The sequence below is a fragment of the Balaenoptera borealis genome, assembly GCF_965194805.1.
Source record: "Balaenoptera borealis genome assembly, chromosome: 12".
Classification (NCBI taxonomy): domain Eukaryota; kingdom Metazoa; phylum Chordata; class Mammalia; order Artiodactyla; family Balaenopteridae; genus Balaenoptera; species Balaenoptera borealis.
The window spans coordinates 68,070,358-68,090,567 of NC_138869.1; the positions used below are offsets into that span (position 1 = coordinate 68,070,358).

General features: G+C 43.5%; 1 long non-coding RNA gene across 3 annotated transcripts in view; it reads right to left on the bottom strand.

Annotated features, from left to right (window-relative positions):
• Positions 1-2,197: 2,197 nt before the first annotated feature.
• Positions 2,198-20,210, bottom strand: part of LOC309607999 — a 79,122-nt gene continuing 61,109 nt past the window's right edge. Inside the window, exons 2-3 of one of the 3 annotated variants that reach the window (XR_014232601.1) lie at positions 19,450-19,532; positions 2,198-14,174 (exon numbers count right to left, since the gene is read on the bottom strand). This is a non-coding gene — a long non-coding RNA (uncharacterized lncRNA). Of the gene's footprint in view, positions 14,175-17,422; positions 19,533-20,210 lie in introns of those variants that run through there. The other 2 variants (XR_014232603.1, XR_014232602.1) reach the window with 2 other exon arrangements.

The following is a 20,210-nucleotide window of genomic DNA, read 5'->3' on the forward strand; positions in this document are numbered from 1 at the left end:
GATTGCAATCTTCAAAAAGAAGACCCTTGTAAATTACCATTATTTAGCCCAGAAGGGGTGATATACCAAAATGGAAGAAGCAAGACCTTGATTATAGTAACAAACATTTCTCCCACTGCACCCCCATCCCAAGCAGTTCAACACGTACCCAAAGGAGGGAAGTGTCCAGTGACATGATTGGAGGACTTAAACGCCCTTTATCTGGCTGTCTTTGCTTTGTGCTCATGTTTAGGTTATCACCACAGGCTCCACATTCAGAAATTCTCTTTCCATGTTGGGGATACCTTTCCCCCTCAATGAGAGGGGGAAACTGAGCAGGTGGGCCAGGTATGGAGGTGATTTATGTCTATTTTTGGTGGGCCAGGTATGGAGGTGATTTATGTCAATTGCATCTGCATCACTTTGGCTGGAAGTAGGCATACGGCCTTACCCAGATGCAAGGGAGCTGGGGAAGGATGTCTTCATGTGACACCGGGAGGCAAAAGAAAAATTTTCATCGAGGATTGTCTCTGCACAATGAATGATTACATTCAGGAAGCCGTAGCTCTCATCTCCCTCCCTGGCTGTCCACGGAGCAAGGAGCTTGCCCAGCGAACCACCTGCCTCCACCACACCCCTAGGGATCCGCTCACGCTACGCAGGGCTCTCCCCCACCGCCAACCCCTTGCCTGGGTCATAAGTCTTGCACTCAGCTCCCCTGTTATATCTTGCCTTTCCCCTTCTGAAGGACAAGCCCAGACAACTCTTGCAGCCTTTTCTCAATTCAGGGCCCTTACAGGTCTACAGCATACATTAAATGGGTTCTGTAAGCCTTGGGTGTCTGCATAAATCCGGTTCTAATGAACTCAAGGAAATCCATCTAATATCACAAGCCCCCCACACACACCTCTGCCCCCCTGGGTCTCCCTGTCCCTCTACTTCTAGAAATGCTCTACACTCTTCTTGATTTTACCTCTTCTAAGACAATATGGACTGTAAAGTCCACATCTGTGACTAAATTCCTCTTATTCCAGCCACACAAGAAGGTTCCCAATGCACGATGGTTTTGGGAAAAGAGAGCACATCATGGAGAGTCTAAGAGAGGGAATACATGCATCGATTCTTTTTTTTTTTTTCCTTTTTGTGCTAGTTTCATGTGTACAGCAAAGTAATTCAGTTATACATATATATATGCATATATAAAAAATATATATATTCCTTTTCAGATTCTTTTCCAACATAGGTTATTATAAGATATTGAATATAGTTCCCTGTGCTATACAGTAGGTCCTTGTTGTTTATCTATTTTATATATAGTAGTGTGTATCTGCTAATCCTAAACTACTAATTTATCTCTCTCCCCTCCATGCATCAATTCTTAATCACCACAGCAAGAGAGGATTCCTCAGGGACGGAGGGAGAAGGAAATTGAAATGATTATAGTCTGTCCCCCAAGTCTTCTTCCCTAACCTTTATGAAACTTTTCCATTTATTGCAGGCTTGAAGTTGAGAAATGTTTTATTCTATCACAATTCTGCATATGGGTAACAAAGAAAATTCTGCATGCAAAAAAGAATCCTTGTTTAGCAAATGTTCACTGGCATAACTGTGCACCAGGCACATTGCTGTAATGCATCGTGAACAAGATGCTGTGTTCCCCAGGGATAGTGAGGAACCAGAACCCCCATGGGGTGAGCAATGCCTGAAACACACATTTAGATCAGGCAGAGCCAACCATACAAAACAGAGTTAAATTTATTTTTTGAATTTTATTTTATTTATTTTTTTATACAACAGGTTCTTATTAGTTATCCATTTTATACATATTAGTGTATATATGTCAATCCCAATCTCCCAATTCATCACACCACCATCCCCCCGCCACTTTCCCCCCTTGGTGTCCATATGTTTGTTCTCTACATCTGTGTCTCTATTTCTGCCCAGCAAAGCGATTCATCTGTACCATTTTTCTAGGTTCCACATATATGCATTAATATACGACATTTGTTTTTCTCTTTCTGACTTACTTCACTCTGTATGACAGTCTCTAGATCCAAACACGTCTCTACAAATGACCCAATTTTGTTCCTTTTTTTGGCTGAGTAATATTCCATTGTATATATGTACCACATCTTCTTTATCCATTCATCTGTCGATGGGCATTTAGGTTGCTTCCATGACCTGGCTATTGCAAATAGTGCTGCAATGAACATTGGGGTGCATGTGTCTTTTTGAATTATGGTTTTCTCTGGGTATATACCCAGTAGTGGGATTGCTGGGTCATATGGTAATTCTTTTTTTAGTTTTTTAAGGAACCTCAATACTGTTCTCCATAGTGAGTGTATCAATCTACATTCCCACCAACAGTGCAAGAGGGTCCCCTTTTCTCTACACCCTCTCCAGCATTTGTTGTTTGTAGATTTTCTGATGATGCCCATTTTAACTGGTGTGAGGTGATACCTCATTGTAGTTTTGATTTGCATTTCTCTAATAATTAGTGATGTTGAGCAGCTTTTCATGTGCTTCTTGGCCATCTGTATGTCTTCTTTGGAGAAATGTCTATTTAGGTCTTCTGCCCATTTTTGGATTGGGTTACTTGTTTTTTGATATTGAGCTGCATGAGCTGCTTGTATATTTTGGAGATTAATCTTTTGTCAGTTGCTTCATTTGCAAATATTTTCTCCCATTCTGAGGGTTGTCTTTTCATCTTGTTTATAGTTTCCTTTGTTGTGCAAAAGCTTTTAAGTTTCATTAGGTCCCATTTGTTTATTTTTGTTTTTATTTCCCTTACTCTGGGAGGTGGGTCAAAAAGGATCTTGCTGTGATTTATGTCATAGAGTGTTCTGCCTATGTTTTCCTCTAAGTGTTTTATAGTGTCCTGTTTTACATTTAGGTCTCTAATCCATTTTGAGTTTATTTTTGTGTATGGTGTTCGGGAGTGTTCTAATTTCATTCTTTTACATGTAGCTGTCCAGTTTTCCCAGCACCACTTATTGAAGTGACTGGCTTTTCTCCATTGTATATCCTTGCCTCCTTTGTCATAGATTAGTTGACCATAGGTGCATGGGTTTATCTCTGGGCTTTCTATCCTGTTCCATTGATCTATATTTCTGTTTTTGAAGCACAATTAAATTAATAAGCATGTGCTTCTTGCCAAGTTTTGTGTTCCTTGGGTCCTATGGGGAAGAGAAAAGTAAACCCAACTTAGAGCCTGCCCTCAAGGTGCTCAGACATGGTAAAATCTTTCTAACTGACTACATTTGGCCCCTGATCATGCTCTTTCTCTGCCCTGCTCTGTGCTCTGGGAGGCTGACCCCCAAGGATTCCATCATCCAGACTCAGACTCTTCAGCCAAGAGGTTGTATTTATCCAATAGGAGACCTCAGAGAGGTCAGAGGCCGGAAGAGAGTGGCTGGGGTATTTCTCTCCTGTCCTTTCCTGGCCGTGGCTATAATTCTGAGCCTGCATCTCCTGCCAGGAGGCCTCTCCCCACACCGCCTGGACTCCAGCTCTCACTGGACTCATACCACCACACTACAGCTACACTTCTAGATATTTTCTCAATGGTTTGTTGATGCTCTGCCACTCTTTTTAGAATATGTTCCTTCAGAGCAAAGAACTTGTCTGTCTTATTCACTGCCATGAATGTCCAGTGTCTAGAACGATGCCTGGTGTGCAGCAGGGGGTAAGTACTTTTTGTTGAGTAAATAAATGAGTGAATGAATGAAATAACAAGACCATCATGACTTACCACTTGCTAGATTCCTATTCCAATATCATTCATTTATTTAATCAATAGTTATTGCACATCCACTATATTCAAAGCACTTTCCCTTGCCCCAAGAAGAGGGGAGCACAATAAAGTACACAACCATGACAACGAGGACTCCTCCAAACTAGCTGGAAGCCAAGAATTCCATTGCTGAGAAACATCACAGGCTAAAGGAATTATCCAACCAAGCCTTACTCTATATTTACCCTTTTTTTTAAAATTTATTTATTTTATTTATTTATTTTTGGCTGCGTTGGGTCTTTGTTGCTGTGAGCAGGCTTTCTCTAGTTGTGGCGAGCGGGGGCTACTCTTCGTTGCAGTGCGTGGGCTTCTCATTGTGGTGGCTTCTCTTGTTGAGGAGTGTGGGCTCTAGGCTCACGGGCTTCAGTAGTTGTGGCGCACAGGCTTAGTTGCTCCGTGGCATGTGGGATCTTCCTGGACCAGGGCTTGAACCCGTGTCCCCTGCATTGGCAGGCGGATTCTTAACCACTGCGCCACCGGGAAAGTCCCTACCTATTTATTTTTAAATTTCTCAGAAGATTGATAATATTTCTATAGTTATTTCTCCATTAATTTTTTTTAATTACATACTTTCTCTCTATAATTGCCAAATCTTTAAAAGCAGGTTAGGACTAGTTTCAGCAGTTAGCTGGTAAGTGTTTATTTAGTGCTTACTATATGTAATATAATATAGTATAATAATATATAATTATATATAATTATAGACTATATTTATGTTTATATACTTATATATATTCTATCAAATAATGTGTACATATATGAATATAAATATATATTCTATTGAATTTTATAGATAGATAGATCTATATCTATTTATCACTAAATAAATACCAGCTAAATGCTGAAACTAGTCCTATATATAGTTATTTATACAAACATAGTTATATTGTTATAGACTGAATGTGTCCCCTCAAAATTCATATGTTGAAGCCCTAATGTGATGGTATTTGGAAGTGTGGGCCTTTGGGAGGTCATTAGGTCATAAGGGTGGAGCCCCATGATGGGATTACTGCCCTTGTAAGAAGAGGAAGAGTTAGGCCTCCCTCTCCACCATGGAGGACACAAATGAGAAGATGCCATCAGTAGACCAGGAAGAGGACCTTCACCCAGAATCCAACCACACTGGCACCCTGATATCTGACTTCCCAGCCTCCAGAACTGTGAGAAATAAAAATATTCGTTTATGTTTAAGCCACCTGATCTATGGTATTTTATTACAGCATCCCCAGCCGGAGAGAACTAAGAGATAGAGATGGAGATTATAGAGACAGAGATATGTCTCATCATGTTGTTACATGATTGCGTTCTGAGACTGAGCCGTTCTGATTCCATCCCCTTGACTTACATGACACCTGAATGAGTTACTAGGTAATGTTCATTTCTTTAAATACGTCTTGAGGACAGCCATGTTCCTGGCCACATGGAGAAACCTGAGAAGGTTGGAGCCTACCTACTGACACCCAGATGACTTTTTCTGGTTCAGGAATGAGCCATAGATAGAGGGACTCCTGGGAGCAGGGCACCTGCAGCCTGAAACCTGGAGCCCTTCAGAGCCCCCAGACAGGCCTCCATTGATGGTTCTCTCATTTCCCTCATGGATAAAGATACTGAGGACAAGTCAGGACTCATGGCACAGTCCTGGGTGACGGACAATAAAGCTCTGGGCTTGAGATACTAGGATATCTTCCAGAGATACTAGGAATGTGGCATGTATAAAAAAAAAAAACAGAAGTCAGCAAATTCAGCTGGAAGAAGGACCTGCCCACTCTTCAGAGGCTCTCCATGGAGGCACACTTCTGAAGGTGATGCAGTAGACTGCAGACCAACCCCAGGCAAGCATGGGAGCCACGTGCTAAAGGTGGCAGGGCCACTGGAGGAGAGCCTCACCATCCAGGAATGCTTGGATGGAACGGAGACAAACTGGCTCCACCGAAAATCCATGAAATATTAAACACTTCAATTTCTCCTGAATTCTTCCAGTTGAAATCCAGCTCTATAAGTTAGTGCCTTTGGTGAAGCCCTTCTGTCCCCTGTCCCTGCCTGCACTGACCAAACACAGACAAGATAGGGAGTCCTCAGTGGTGAGAGGTCCCTGTGATGTCCAGAGGTAGACCAGGGTGCTGAGCTGCAGCAGGAGACTTTAAATCAGGAGAAGAGTGAGCTTCACCCAGGGATGGAGCACACGAGTCCCCTGCTGCAGCAAATGCCACCATAGGCCCTGCCACACTCCTGTGCAGAGAATGGGTTATGACCCAGCCCTGCTTTGATGCCTCCCAGGTTTGCCATTGGAATTTAGCAGTAGGGCTTTTGCTGTAGGTTTGCCAGGCAGGGTCTACGGAGACCAGTGTTTCTCTGGCTGCAGTCAGCCATTTGCGTTTTTCCCCAATGCACCACACAAATCATTCTACTTTCTCTTCATGCATTTTCTCTTTGCTCACGCAGAGCAGAGTTAGAGAGCCCTGTTTTACAGAACTTGGCCTCCCCGTCTCCCAGCCCCACTGCTGGTCTGCCCTGGATATCAGGCACTTGTTTGGGTCAGAACTCTGCAGGATTCCATGCCATCAATTGTGGTTCACAGGTCACTGGCAACCAGAGACAGAGCTGCAGTGTTCTCTGGAGCCAGAGAGGGTCTGCTGACTGCCACAAAAATGTCTTTCCAGCAGCCCTGGAACAGCTGTGTGGTGCTCTGCCTGTGTTGTCAGAATGCTGGGGACGATGCCCAATTCTCTGTGAGTTTCCCAGTAATTCTGGTATCTGCTCTTTATATACTAAAGAGCCCACGTACTTTAAGGAGGGAAAAAGAGTGAGCCAAAAGGTTTTGTGCCCGGGATTAAGACTATGGTAAAGTCAGAGAGAAGATCAGACTGCTTACAAGACCAAGAAGGCCTGAGTCACCTCTAGTGGACGTTGGTCCTCTGAAGTTATGAGCACTCGACAAAAATCTGAACATGTCCATCTCTTCCCTTGAGGATAAGTAGACCTTCCTGACAAATGATAGAAAAGCGAGACTCCTAACCTTTCATTTCATGGAGTGATGTTGCTCGCCTTCAAGGACAGACGCACAGTCACTTGAAGAGGCATCAAAATCCTCCATTGCCTAGTAACACACACCAAAAATATCTTAAAGGCATCTCAGAAGAATGTAGAACAACTTTGGAGAGAAATGATGGGTGGTTTGGATGAAAACACTCATCTTCAGGAAAGCCTAAAACTGCTTATCTGAGGGACTTCCCTGGTGGCACAATGGTTAAGAATCCACCTGCCCATGCAGGGGACACGGGTTCGATCCCTGGTCCAGGAAGATCCCACATGCTGCGGAGCAACTAAGCCCATGTGCCACAACTACTGAGCCTGTGCTCTAGAGCCCGCGAGCCACAGCTACTGAAGCCCGCATGCCTAGAGCCCATGCTCCGCAACAAGAGAAGCCCCTGCTCGCCGCAACTAGAGAAAAGCCCGTGCGCAACAACGAGTACCCAACATAGCCAAAAATTAAAAAAAAATTTGAAAACCAAAGAACTGCTTATCCGAGAAGTTATGAGATGGAAGAAAGTGTGGGAATTAAAGAACAGAAAAAAAAAACAAACCCTTGAAAACTCAAACCATGAGAATGAAACAGGTTGTGAATGACAAAGCAGCCAGTTAAAATCTCTAACTGAAACTATACTGAAGGTGATACATTTGTCTGCTCTGTTTAGAGAAGATTATGGATGATGGCAACTTCGAATGAGATGAAATGAGATGAAAATAGTGAACCGCACGTGGCTGCCTAAACTGTCAGTCGGAAGTCACTTTGAAGAAATTCATTGATGCTGCTAACTTAAATGTTTCCTTAAAAGGGTTTAAAAGAGAAGACCAGGAATTATTTTAAATTATTTGAATAAAATCAAATGGATGAAGAGCTTACAGGTCAAATGAAAAGTTTCCAAACTGAACAAATATCTTAACGTTTAAAAATTCACAACCTAAAGGTGAAAGTCAAGAACTTCAACTGAAACCTCAAATACCGCCTGAACTGTGTCAAGAACATGCAGTGAAACTTTGCAGAAAACCAATCGAGGAAGTAATTTACCTCTGAGGGAAAAAACTTCCTAAAACATAGGAAAGCATCAGCAGCATGAATTGGAGACACAGCTCCAACTGGAAGATGGCTGAAGATCTGGAGAAAGAATTACAATGAACAACTTCCTTCTTGGAAAGCTAGATGGACTATCTCCCACGGGAAAAAAGCTCAAGAGAGCTGGTTGGCAGCTGCATCAACTGAAAAAAAGCTCAATGGACTAAGAAAAGGAAATGGCTGTACCAGACAAAAATCGGCTGAAGCTGATTAAATTTCCAATTTTCTCAAGCAACCCTACAGTGGGCTGATTAATGGCCACACCCTACTGTCTGGATCCTGTGTATACGTCATGTCACATGGCAAAAGGGACTTCACAGAGGTCATTAAGGTTATGGATTTTGAGGTGAGGACTATCCTGGACTCACCAGATGGACCCAACCTAGTCACTTCAGACCTTAAAGCCAGAGAAATTTCTCCAGCTGGAGCCAGAGAGACGCAGCCAGAAGAGGAAGTCAGGGAACTTCCAAGTGGGAGAAGGATTCACTGCATGGCTGAGGTGTAGGTGTCCAAGTGCAAAGATTGAAAAAGGCTCTAGAAGCTACAGCCAGCCCCCGGCTGACAGCTGGCAACAAAACAAGGACCTCAATCCTACAGCTGCAAGGAACTGAGTTTTGCCAACAACCTGAATGAGCCTGGAATGAGCCTCTCTATAAGAGCCCAGCCCGTCAGCACTTTGATGCAGAGAAACCAGAGAGCAAAGCCACACCTCTAACTTACAGAACTAGAATAAATGTGTGTTGTTTTGAGGGCTAAGTTGAGACCTAATGCCCTTCTATTCAACAAGCAGCCCTGGGCATAGGTCCAAGAGGATCAGTGCATCCCCTGAGCAATCAGGTCCCTGGGGGAAGAGGAAGGTTAAGGAGTCTGGAATGCAGGTCACATACAGGTTTGATTCAGCTTTCAAGGCATCTGACCCCTGCATACCCATGGCCACGGGAAATTTTCCTGCATTCTCTCTCTTTAAAAGTCATTTTGAGGGCTTCCCTGGTGGCGCAGTGGTTGAGAATTTGCCTGCCAATGCAGGGGACACGGGTTCGAGCCCTGGTCTGGGAAGATCCCACATGCCGCGGAGCAACTGGGCCCGTGAGGCGCAACTACTGAGCCTGCGCGTCTGGAGCCTGTGCTCCGCAACGGGAGGGGCCGCGATAGTGAAAGGCCTGCGCACCACGATGAAGAGTGGCCCCCGCTTGCCGCAACTAGACAAAGCCCTCGCACGAAACGAAGACCCAGCACAGCCATAAATAAATAAAATAAATAAATAAATAAAGTAGCTATTAATTAAAAAAAAAAAGTCATTTTGAGTCATCTGTTTTTAGTTTAACTACTATTTTTTAATTGAGGCTACATCTGCTGATAAAATTACAATTCCTAAGGTAGTGTTTTTCAAATATAGGTGATTGTTATGTAATTCTTATGCATACATTTTTTCCACTTCACTGGACCCTGTAGAGAATAAGTCATATAAATATTGTATTTTGTTTAAAATAAAAGGTCTAATTTATTTATTTATTTATTTATTTATTTATTTATTTATTTATTATTTTTGGCTGCATTGGGTCTTCTTTGCTGCACGCGAGCGGGCTTTCTCTAGTTGCGGTGAGCGGGGGGCTACTCTTTGTTGCGGTGCGCAGGTTTCTCATTGCGGTGGCTTCTCTTGTTGCAGAGAAAAAATAAATTAATTAATTAACTAATTAAAATAAAGTAAAAGATCTATTATCACTTAAGCCATCATTGAACTTCGACATGACCAGATGGAAACATTCCAAAGAATAAAGATCATTTCTATATCCTATGAGCTGTTATTAGAAATCCATAAAAGTAGGCTGATACTTACCTCAAAACTTTTTGATTGTTTTTAAAAACAACACACACACAGACCCGAATGACAATACCACCCCCAGCTAACCTTAGTCCTATAATATTTTTATAATCACTAATTCATAGATGAGAGGATTTGACATTTGCATTTGTTTCTTATTTTTCCATTTTTTAACCTTTATTTTGTTTAGGATATTCTTTACTGTTTAAATGTCTCTAAATGTTATGCAGTCAACAAGTTTGCCTTTTGTGAAAAACATAAAGATACTTCTTGAGCTGTTGTTACATCTAGCAACCTGCTAGGTGCTGGAGATCCGAGATGACCAGGCCTTGGCTGGTTGTCCCTGGGGGCCGGGGGTTGGTGAGGGAGAGGCTGGGAGACAGACGTGTAAACAAGTGATTGTTGGATGATGCAATATGTGTAACTCCAGGGTGTGTGCAGAGCCTCATGGCACCGCCACAGGACATGCAAATTCTACCTGCAGGGGTCAAAGCAAAAGAGGCAAACTTCCAGCTGAATTTTTAAAAAGATTTAGGAATTCAGTGTTTCTGTGGATCATGCACTACATTCAAAGAGCATTATAAAGTCTATACTCTTGCCTCTCTTGAATTTTGTCAAGAAATTTAGCAAGGGTTTTCCCCTCATGGCCTCTAATGTCATCTCTGGAAAGGAATCTAAACTGAGAGTTGGAAAACTGGCGTTTTATACCTAAATCCAGCATCTACTAAACAAATGGTTTGGGCCTCAGTTTCTGAAAAAATGGCACTTAATCATAACCATCCTGCTTACCTCGTAAGACGATTGTAAAGATGGAATTAGATCACGTATATGAAAACACCAGGGCACTCTACAGATTACTCCAGGTCCAAACATTTCTGTACTGAGTTGCCTGTGGCTGATGTGAATGACTGTCGTGTATTAAAAGAACAGATTTATCAGAATAATAAAGATATTTGATTCCTTAGAGTTCCACAGCACCGTTCTTCTGAAGCTTTGCACATCTGTTCTCTCTTTGGCCTCCTAATGTCTTTCCAGGATAGGCTGGGGCACGTGTTACTGCCCCAGACTTGCAGAAGAATGAAGAAGATGAAGTCATAGGGTGGAATCTGGACTTGAACTCCAGCTCTTGCCTTCAGACCATCCCTATACACATATGGTGCCCAGAGCGCCAAGGAGGAATGGCTGTGATGCTTCCTAACAGATTATTTTAATAGCCATTCAGAAGAGATAAGGATATATTTATTCCAATTACAAATGCTCAACAGTAAAGTTCATTCTCTTCAATATTCAACTGGAAATAGTAAATCATGCCTCTAAAATATAAAGGAGAAAGCACTGCCTGCCTGACTGACCAGGCTCCCACCTTCCTCCCAGTAGTCCGCACAGCTGTGGGGACCTCCCTGCTCTGTTCTGCTCCAGACATGCCGGGCACAGAATACCCTTCCCCATCTCCACCTGTGGAAATTCCTCTCCTCCCTAAGCTCAGCTCAAATGCCACTCCTCCCTAATCCCAGATGCCAGAAATAGGTTCCTCAGCTTAGACAAGTGGGTAAGAACCCAGGCCCCCAGGAAGCCTGCCTGAGTCTGAATCTCCGTCCTGCTACTTTCTAGCCACCTTTCTGCCTCTGGTCCCTTATCTGTAAGGGGGACGCTATGGTGGCCACGCTAATAATGGCATGGTCATTACAGGGTTATTAAAGGGATTAATAAGATAACACATGTGGCACACACTTGATGGCACATGCAATACCCAATAAATACTAGCAGTCAAATTCTCTTCTTTTCCTATGCAGGTTTTCCGTCCTGCACCAGGTAGCCAGTTCCCTGAGGGTGGGAATTCATTCCCTGGCACCCCTTGCCTGGTACATAAGTGTAGGTTCCAGCTCTGTCGTTTATGATATCCGCGAACTTGGCCTATCATTTAATTTCCTAAAGTCTCAGTCTTTATCTGAGGACTGAGATAATGGGGTTAACATGGAAATCAAAGCCAATAATGTGTATTAAACCACATGGCACAGTGCCGGTAAATAAGTAATTAAGCAAATATATTTTAGCCACTGTTTGGTGATTAAGAGTTTATATGAAAACTGTATTAAAGGGTTAAGGCTCTGATGTCACAGTGTTCCTCAGACAGTATTTTCTGACCTTTACAGTTAAAATTACAGATCAAAATTTGCGGATTGAAAAAAGAGAGAGAGAGTAGTGTTAGGAGGCTCAGGGCTGGGAGGACCGCAGGAGGCAGCCTTATGAGATCTATTCTCCAAGAGAGACAAGAAGCCCTCAACTCTACTCCTAGAAGGAGGCCATGGCCTCCTCCTGATGAAGGGGGAGGAAATGGGGAAGGGAGAGCCAGTGGGGGAGAACATAAGGGACAAGTAAGATGAAGAAGAGGGAGGCAGAGGGACAGAGGATGAGGGAGACTTGGAGGAGGAAGGGGAGAAAGAAGGAGACAGACAGAGGGGACAAGGGGACCAGAGCGGCTCTGTGACTGAGCAAGCACACACCTAAGGGTCGTTGGATGGAGTATTACAGCCCAGGAGGGTGTTGGGAAAATCTAAGGGGGTAGTTGTCCCAACACTTGCAGGTTGCATATGGCAAGTAGACTACACAGGCAGGTCCCACAACCCAAACAAGAGTCCCACATCCTGCTTTTTAAAATTTTATTTTATCAATATTTATTATGTTTTAAAAGTCATTTAATGGACTTCCCTGGTGGTCCAGTGGTTAAGAATCCATGTTGCAATGCAGGGGACGCTGGTTTGATCCCTGGTCGGGAAACTAAGGTCCCACATGCAGCGGGGCAACTAAACCCGCGTGCCACAACTAGAGAGAAGCCTGATCACGCACCGCAACGAAGCAAAGAGCCCACGCGCTGCAACGAAAGATCCTGCGTGCCGCAACTGAGACCCGACGCAGCCAATAAATAAATACATTTTTTAAGTCATTTAATAATGATGGTTTATATATCCTACTTTTTAAATTAATTAATTAATATTGAAGTATAGTTGATTTACAATGTTGTGTTAATTACTGCTGTACAGCAAAGTGATTCAGTTATACATATATATATTCTTTTTTTACATATTCTTTTCCATAATGGTTTATCATAGGATATTGAATACAGTTCTCTATGCTTTACAGAGAACTTGCTGTTTATCCACCACATCCTGCTTAACTGTGGAACTAATTCAGGAAGGTGACAGATTCAGGACTCGACCCTATTTTCCATATTAACACATAGTATTTTTTTGCTTGGTTTTGATATAGGCTGAATATACCAGTAATGCCACTAAATTAGAAAGAAAACTGTATGTTGCTTTGTTGATAACTTTTTTTTAAAAGCAGAGGATGATTGTAGGTTGTCTTGCTAATGACTTTACTTGGCTTCCTCACCACCAAAGATCTCAGCTCCTGTGGTGAAGGCCACAGGCGGTGGGTGCATGAGTCACATACACACCCTCGATTCAGTGCATCCTTGCCCATGTGGCTTTGCAGAGACTCCACACATGGGTGCAAGCATTTGGCTACATCACTATGACTTTACTCTAGTGGGCCCTGAGCAATAAACATCAAACTACTTCATTTCCATTTATGATCCTTTTATTTTTTCTTTATGTTTCAGGTGGGGCATTATACTGATTGTATAAGTAGGTTAGATTATCTATGAAAGTCATTTTAGGATAAAAGAGTTCAATTTTTTTTCTTGACAGGGGGTACTGGGGAGGATGGGATTGAACCCCTGCCCTAGAAGCATTTCTGACCATCCTTTCCCTTAGTTCTCCTCCCTCTTGCCCACTTCAACAGTAGGAGGTGCTGGCCTGCAGGAGCTCCCCCAAAAGGCACTGGACCCTAGCCGTCTCTGTCCTGGGTCTCTGACCACCCCCCCACCCCCCCGCCAAATGTGTGCTCTGTAAGGAAATAAGGAGACCTGCAAATAGTCACTGTCACTAATTTTATCATATAATAACATGATTTTTAAAAATAAAACATTTAATTTTTAGAAAGTTGTGGTATTTCTGGTGAGTGGGCCTAGCTGGAGAAAATGTAACTGCTTAAAAATGGGGCCCACATGGCCTTCGTCATTCCAAGATCAAGAGACCTCTTTAAAAACACCCAATCATGAATCCCTCCAGCTGGACTGAGAGGCCGTCTCATTCTGTCCACTTCCTGCAAAGATGATCCTGCAACCTTGGGCAAGTACATAGACCCAAATTTTGCATTAGCTGAAAAGGATACAAAGACACTTATTTTCAGTGAGGAAAACATTACAACATTCAGATCCAGGAGGGGAGTTTTTCCCAGGTAGGAAGCCAACAGGGTAACGGTGAAAGCTAAGACTTTGCAGCCAGATGCCCCAGGTTCCTCAGTTCAGCTCTTGTGATCAGCGAGTTTTACTTATCACCCCTGTAATTCAGATTCCCGGGCTGTCGAGTGAGGGCACCAATGGCACCTGCCTCACACAATGCCTGTGGGGATGAAAAGAGTTATCTGCTGTCAGCACCTAGAGGAATCTTTGGCATGGAGGAATCACTCGGTAAGTGCTAGGTATCAGGATTCTTCTTCCCGGGAAATTTCCTTCCTTTGACTCCGGCGGGCCCCCCGGGGAAGCGGGGAGCACTGCAGAACGACTCAGCAGTGCTTGTTGCGATCCTGCTATGCCAGGTGCACGGTGCTCTTTCTATCCATGTCATCAAACACAGATCAAATTAGAGGGGAAAGCTCTACAGGAAAACAAAGACACCAGAGAATTCCCCTCTGACAGGCACAGACCAAGACAAAAGGAGTTATGTGAACACGAGCCATATATTCAGAAGAGTTTAGACAATACGTTTCTTTGTTATATTGCATGAGTTCATGGCACCCAAAGACGCTGCAAATACAGGAGGACAATAGCTGACATATCAGGTTTTGCAGTCATACTACCAGTGGCTGACTGTTTGCCAAACTGCCTTCGGCTTCGGCCCTGAATTCACATAACAAAAAGAGGAGAGTATTAAAATGCTCACTTCCATTTGGCTTTAAAAGTCCCAGCTTAGCTGAAAGATAAATCAAAACTAAAACCAGAATGTAGCCCGTTGCATTTGATGCAGGATTATTAGTTTATTCCTTTCCTGAGGTATCTAAATAGGAAGAGAGAGGGTGTTTCGCAAACATAAGCAGAGGGGAAGCCTGCACAGAATTTATCTGAGTTATTAGTTTACATCAGCCCATGGGTGTTGGACTAGTTTTCTAGGGCTTAACAAATGACCACAAATTCGGTGGCTTATAACAATAGAAATTTGTTCTTTCACAGTTCTGGAAGCAAGAAGGCCAGAATCAAGGTGCCAGCAAGGTTGGTTCCTTCTGGAGGGCTGCGAGGGAGCACCTGATCCGTGCTTCCCTCCCAGCTTCTGGAAGTTACCAGCCATCCTTGGCATTTCTTGGCTTGTAGCTACATGACTCCAAACTCTGCTTCTGTTGTCACATGGCCGTCTTCTCCCTATGTGTCCCTGTGCTTCACATGGCATTCTCCTCTGTGTGTCTGTGTCCAAACTTCCCTTAGGGTGCTGGATTGGAGCCACCTTAATGACCTCAACTTACCTCGATTACATCTCCAAAGACCTTTATCCCAAATAAGGTCACATTCCCAAGTACCAGGGGTTAGGATTTCAACATCTCTTTTGGGAGGACGCAATGCAGACAATAACAGGTGATGAATTTGCTAATTGCTAAAGAGAATTTAGAGTCAATCAAGTTCTGCCCACTGGCTTGAGTATCTTCATTCCTTATATGAGGAGGGCAAACAGACTTGATTTGGGTAGGGATAACTCTCTTCTAGTTTTCACTTGAGTTCTGTTTTGATATTTTTTTCAGTTTTAGAAGAAATGGTATTTGCCTTGTCTCTAAATCTATTATTAACTCTTTATGTAGATAAGTCACCCCAGAAGGTAAAATTACAAAGGCTGTTGAGTTAGTCATTGTTGGGCATGACATGGGAGAAAGAAAATAGAGGCCACCTCAGAGAAGTTCCTCCACTCTTGCCAGAGGCTGGCTGTGTGCAAAGAACTTCACCAGCTGGGAGGGAAAGTAGCAAACGAGGCCCCTCTCTTTAAAGAAAGCCTGGAATAACATATTCCAGCCCCTTCTGTATCTTAAAAGCAGGCATGAAGTTTGGTTTAAGGCTATTATCTTCCAAAATTACAAATGTAAGATCGAAGGGAAACAACAGTGACATAGTTCCATGCAGGCAAAATGGTTCCTCCCTTTCCCATCCTTTAGGAAAAAACAATAACAAAAAATTGCTTGTGGAGAGTATGAAAGTTATTTACCTGTTTGTTTTGTCTGTTTATTTATATCATGGGTCAGAAATGGGGGCCCATGTGCCAATCTGATGGCTGCCTGTTTTGTGAATAAAGTTTTATTGAAACACAGCCACCCCTATTTGTTTTATTATCTATCGCTGCTTCACACTACATGGCAGAACTGGGTGTTGCCAGCAAAGCCTGAAACATTTACCATCTGGCCCTTAACAGAAGAAGCTTGCCAATCCTTTAGATTTAGGGAATTAGGAACTAAAGGATATCACGAGGCACCAACACCCTACTCATGGATTACCAGTAGTAACTTGCAACCTCTTGGCGTTGCCATTTCTTTAACAAGCCTATGAGCTTAGTGGTAAACACTTGGAATTTGTGCCTATTGGTACAAGCCAGGCAGGGTTTAAACAACCAAAAACCCCTAGCAATCATAAGAATAGGGATGCCAAAAGCAGATACTATTAAGAATCAGAATCCCAGGGACTTCCCTGGTGGTGCAGTGGTTAAAAATCCGCCTGCCAATGCAGGGGACACGGGTTCAAGCCCTGGTCTGGGAAGATCCCACATGCCGTGGAGCAACTAAGCCCGTGCACCACAACTATTGAGCCTGTGCTCTAGAGCCCGCGAGCCACAACTACTGAAGCCCACGTGCCTAGAGCCTGTGTTCCGCAACAAGAGAAGCCACCACAATGAGAAGCCCACACACCTCAACGAAGAGTAGACCCCGCTCGCCGCAACCAGAGAAAGCCTGCGTGCAGCAACGAAGACCCAACACAGACATAAATCAATAATAAATTTTAAAAAAAAGAAAAAAAGAATCAGAATCCCAGAACTGATAGAAAGGAAGACTGAATCACAGTCTAGGATAGCCTTCTAGGGCTTGAAGCAGGGTGTGGATGAAGAATGCCGCCTGCCATATCAGTAAACCAAGGATGTTGCAGCCATCAAGCCCTCAGCCACTGCAGCCAAGCCCAACGGTGCACCCTGAGGGGCTTCAGGATGGAAAAAAGGAGGATACTGGCCCCAGATAGCTAAGGTGCACATCAAAGGAATGATTTCAGTGAGCCCAGACTCTTGTACCTTCCCATACATGGAAAAGTGCTAAAATCCTTAACTTGAGATGTCTGGTTTTCTTTAATTAACAGTAACCTTTTGATGTACCAACTCCCTGGTTTTTGTTGCAGAAACTCTATATCCCGGCTCCTGCCTTACTCTTCGAAGCAGTTCCTCACGGCTATCTGAGAGGCTGCCTCCCGGGCTCTAGTCCTCAGCAAGTCCACCAAATAAAACATAATTCTCAACTTTTAGGTTGTGCACTTCTTTTCAGTTGACAAGGGGATAAAATCCTCTTCTTATGCTTGTTGATAACCACTTTCTGGTGTTGGGATGAAATCTGGCACTTCTCCCTGCTACTGTCATTCTTGTACTTTGTCCCCTCCTTTGCTTGGGTCACCAAACCACGGGAGGGTATCCCCCAAACAGTGCTGGAGACCCCTGAGCCGTTCACAGGGTCCCCCCCAGAGCACCTCAGACCCAGTGCTCTATAAAAAGCACCTGCCATTCTGTCCCGGGGGCTGAGGCTCCTCTCCCAGCTCCCACACCCCTCTCCCCGGCCTATGGCTTTGATCGGGTGTGCCCGTATTCTCAACCCAAACTGTCTTTCCGGCCAGGCCCTATGGATGAATGCCTCGGCTGAACTGTCTGCCTGGCTTTGCATCAGATCATCTTTGAATCCAGGCTCTGCGGCGAAAGTGCCAGACCTGATCTAGCCCAGTCCGCTCTGACCTCATTATTTTTCCCCTAAGGGCACAATGTCCAATCTCTACTACTAAGCCACAGGGACTTCGATGTACTATATTGGCTGTTGCCTTTTTGCTGAATCTGTCTTTCCATGACAGTTTCTGGGTTAACCCAACTTAGAATATACCAGAACCTGAAGGGGCTGCTAATCTTTTATGTCCTAGGAGAATATATACATATATATGGCATTTAGAAGCTTGCCTGACTATAATAAGCACCTAATACATGGTAGTTTTTATGTTATTATGTTATCTGAGCCAGCGACTGTAGTTTCTTAAGTGCTACCCAGTATTCAGAGAGCTTCTTAGAACCAAGCGTTTACTTCTAAGAACAGGATTTGTCTTCAGGTTATTGAAACTGTGGTCTTATCTAGGATCTCTCTTGAATATTTCTCAATTCCTATTTCCAGGTGGAGAAGGAAACCTTGGGAAATGTGCCTTTAAGTAGAATGAGAAGGCAAGAATACATGTATTTATTTTTCTTATTTTATTTTTAAGCCACTGAAGCTCAGTTGGGCCAATAGATAAGCGATCCTTGAACTGTCACAAGCTTTGTCTAAAACAGAAGCATGTTTTTCATCTTCTCAACAGAATGTCTTTTATACTTTTCCATATAGCAAGGATTGTTTTTCCCCAAATACTAGCACAGAAAGAACTACTCAGAGTCTGAGATAGCATATTTACCCAACATAACTGCAGCCCTCCAGGGTCATCTATTTTCATGTGCTTTTAGATGATCCATGGTTATGAGGTGCTGAGTATTTACTGCTCATTTGTTGAGCTTCAGGTCTCTCCCATGCTGGTGTCTTGTCCTTTGAACTCTTTGTCCAGCCAGCCCTGGGAGACAGGGCTGCAGGAAGGGGTGTAATAGCAATCAGGAAGCAAAGGTGCTGGTTCCCCAGCAGCGGCCAAACTGGGAACGGACCTGTTTCAAAGATTATTTGGGACAAACACATGCTGTACCGTTCCCAACACTACCTGTCCAGTGTCTGCTCCAGAAGCACCCACGTGGGGTGGATAATAATTAATGGGCCTGTAGGGACCAGACCAGTAACTTGGTAACCACAGGGAAATTTTAGACAGTGGGCCTGGCTCCAGATATGAGATAATCTGTGATCTTTAGAATCAGGCCTCATTTAGAAGAGCTGGAGCTGGAGTTGAGCCCATACTAGCCTGCAGGTAAGAGGGCCTCCCTGAGGCGTTTTGTCTAACACAAAGCCCAGAAGATTCCTTCTATCTTGGACTTGCTTTATTGTTGCCCTCATCACACAATATCATAAATATTTCTCCATATTCTCCACTAAATTCTGAGCTCCTTAAGTGGTATGATCATATAATTTTCATGTTTAGATCCCCAATGCCCGTCAATCAGCCATTTCACTAACCAATCAATTCATTTCAGGTGAAAAAGAACACTGTACCACACACCCCTCAATTAGACCAAGCAGTTGAGATACTAATGGGGATTTAGGGACTCCTCCAGGGTGGATTAAATGTGGCATCTTCCTTTCTCCTACCTCATTCTCTGGGTCATTCACAAATGGACTGGGAATGTTGGTCCCCCTTGTGTCTTAAAACTAAAAGGCTCTGTCTGGTTGTGGGGCGATGGAAGAACACTTGGGACTAATGAAATTTTTCCCACCTACCTGCCAGGTGGCATGAACGTCGTCCAAGGCTAGATGCAGGGATTCACCCAAATGCTTGTTGTCATCTATTGCATCATCCTCTTCTAAGGAAAGAAAACAGCTTCCATATCTCTGTGCCCCTGAATGTTCTTGGTCTAATCTGACCAAAGGCAGCTCTTGGCCTTTCAGTGCCAATAGCACTGACCATCCTAGTACCTACAGTGTCACCCTGACCAAGCACTCTGGAGGTGTACATGACTCATGGAGTCCCACCTCCTGGAAGTTACAGCAGGAGTGTGGATAGTATAGCAGGGCCAGAGTCACAGCAGGAGAGGTGACCAACCTGTCATTTACCAGAGACCAAAGCAAGTTTTTTTCATTCTCAACCTCCCTGAATAATACTCTATTTATGTTTTATTCCTTTTAAATGAATCCAAATTTGCCCTTCATTTCCTTACTTTTAGTATCTCATTCCAGATCTATTTAGATCCAGTGCCCTTCCTGTACCTATTTAAAACCCACTAGTTTACCATATGAGTCAGAGGTTCTGGACTCTGACCTCTGGTTCAATATTTGAGACAAGATGAAGAGGTGACTTTAAAACTTTCAAAGGATAAGAACCAAATCAGCACATCCAACCCTTACAACCTGCCGTGTATCACAGAAGTAACTATATGGATGTTAAAAGGGTGAGCAGAAGTACCTTAGGCTCCACGTTCCCCTGGTTACACTGAGACATTGTAAGAAGCCATCAGGAAATAGATGAGGGAATTAGAGGAGAA